Raw genomic sequence first — 2,608 nt, 5'->3', positions numbered from 1 at the left:
GCTAGAGCAAGTCAGTCTTCCCTGCTACTAGATGCCTTACCAAGCTTCTCTCCTGAGCTTAGTCTTTTGGCATCTCTGTGGTTCTCTACTCTCGAACCAATTGAACACTCCTGCTCTAGGTTTGATGCAATCTTCTCACCTTCACAAAATAAATTAAAAAAATTACAAGCTTAAAAATTTAGCAAACTGTACCTCTTCTTTCTTCGCATGCAAAAATTTCTTTCCGCAAAAAATCTTTTCCTGCTCTGATACCACTTGATGGGACAAGATTTTGGGGTAAACCAAAAATCCCATTTCCCCAATAAAATCGTTCTTGAGACCTGTGGGTTATGAGCCCACAAAGCCTATCCGCAATGCTTTTCACAATCTCACTTGCCTTATTTGGAATTACTGAAGGCTCTCGCCAGAACAAACCAGGATGGCAATGCATGATGACGTTCTCATCGTTCTTCATCAACACATGCGCTTTCTTTTTAGGGTTCTTTACTGCTGTTGCCTTAGCTACGGATTCTTGCTACCACTCCTTCTTCAATAATTCTTTGGGATATTCAGATTCAACAACACATGCAATAGGATGGCGTCTATGATACTCACGGATCTCCTTCAAATGATCATAAAATGCACTGAAGACGTTCTGCCCGTTCATGCCTTGACCTCCAAGAGCGGCGATTTCATCCTTCCTGCAGTGATCCTTGTCCTCGTATATCTCAATCAATTTTTGTGTAGTGGACATGATACCGTCAACCATATTGCGAATGCGGGGGTTCTGATGCATTCTCTCCTTGTTGGTCTCGGGTTCCCGTTGGAGATCTGTGACAATCAAACTCTCGAGGCCGTCCACCTCTTCATGGGCCCCCCTCGTAACTTCCAGGAGCGTCGATGACATGGTCTACTGTGCTACTGCTCTGCCTCTTTCAGCCGATTTCCCCAGTTCGCCACTGTCCTTATCGCAGTGCAAATAGGAGCCTTTGTCTCTCGGAGCTTTGAGCTTTCCTCGTTTCAGCAATGGCTGCAGAGAATCCAAATCGCTAACAAACAATTCAAACAAAAAATACACACACAAATTCTCATAAGAGGCATTTCCATTATATACAGACTCGATTACAATTTAAGGCATCTCAGCGTTAATCCCGTAATCTCCTACAACTACATTGTATCTCTTTACTTACACTCTCTCACACGCACAGATTCTCTCCCTCTTGATGCCAGAACGAATTCTTAATATCTCGTTATACATACATGAATTTTTAACTAAAATTAACTGAAATTTATTCACTAACTGAATTATGTTCATGGTTGGCCTAATTGTCCACGTATTTTCTTTCTCTAATTTTTCTTTCCATTAAGGTGCTCAAGTGCTCCTACATCAATGGCGGTAATTTTACACTCACATTCTCATTCTGCAAAATATCTTCTAAAAACGTTCATTACTTTTCTTTGTTTATGGGAACCGTATTAATGCTAACGTATTTCTTTCCCTTGCAGTGAATTTGAGGGTTTTAATGTGTTAGTCTCTTTTAAAGGTATACATGCAAATTAATACAGAACCCCTTCCTTATTGCTTTCATATAATTTTTTCTTACTTAGGGTTTCACTCTTAACCCTATCTCGTTTGCTATTTCTCAGGTAATCATTCCTCCTAGAAAGGGTTGGTGTTTTTCCTTCAATGTTTCCAAGGTGTTTGGCCTCTTCAACGCAAATTTGGCTTCTCCAACTTAATCAGGATTTTTTCCTTCCACCAAGTCGGACTCCTATTCTTGGCTCATGGCTCACGTGGTCGTGAATACACTACCAGACTTCCTCTAGTTTCTTTTCATGCGAATTTTCTGAATGTATCGTGAATACGCTACCAGACTTCCTCTAGTTTCTTTTCATGCGAATTTTCTGAATGTATAAAGAAAATTTACACCTCCAGACTCTGGAAAGTGGAACTTCAGTCCTTCATGTTTGTTGTATTTTATTTACACATAAAATTTTGGATATTATTTATGTTGGGATCAAGGTTTCCATAACTGCTTAATAGTAGTTCTTTCCTATATAATTTCTGTATACACTTTTTTTAAATAAAAAACTTATTTCCTATATATTGCGTATTTTTTATTCTATTAAACCGTAACTACACTGTTTTTATTTCCTGCAACAATTATTTTCTTAATATATGTGTGCTATCTAAGTTTCCTTTCATGATTTATTCAGTTCCTAATGTAAATTTACTTCAATAATAATTAGATAGTTGTAAGAGTAAACATACTCTATAATGTCTTAGTTTTCCATAACTTTTCTAAATATTTATTTTGTGCTGATATTAGACGTAAATTATGTCTTATAGCGTGATAAGTTTCCTGTTTGAGTGTTACCAATTTCTAATAAACTCTATGAGTAATTTTAGTTATTATTTTGGTTTCTCTTTTTTCACGGAGACTTGATCATTCCCCGCATACCCTTACAATATAAATGTGTATATATTCTATTAATATATGTAATTCAGACACATATAAGAAATTTCTAATAAACTCTATGAGTAATTTCAGTTATTATTTTGGTTTCTCTTTTTTCACGGAGACTTGATATGATTCCCCGAAGGAAGCACTTTGCATACCCTTACAAT

At 36.9% G+C, this 2,608-nt stretch overlaps 1 pseudogene; it reads right to left on the bottom strand.

Annotated features, from left to right (window-relative positions):
- Nucleotides 1–514: 514 nt before the first annotated feature.
- LOC149265823 (splicing factor SF3a60 homolog pseudogene) lies at nt 515–886 on the bottom strand (annotated as a pseudogene).
- Nucleotides 887–2,608: the final 1,722 nt, after the last annotated feature.

Source organism: Pinus tabuliformis, chromosome 6 (assembly GCF_031772625.1).
Source record: "Pinus tabuliformis cultivar Carrire ecotype Pingquan chromosome 6, CPIR1, whole genome shotgun sequence".
Classification (NCBI taxonomy): domain Eukaryota; kingdom Viridiplantae; phylum Streptophyta; class Pinopsida; order Pinales; family Pinaceae; genus Pinus; species Pinus tabuliformis.
The sequence above is the reverse complement of the archived record's forward strand: the minus strand, read 5'-3'. Positions and strand labels throughout refer to the sequence as shown.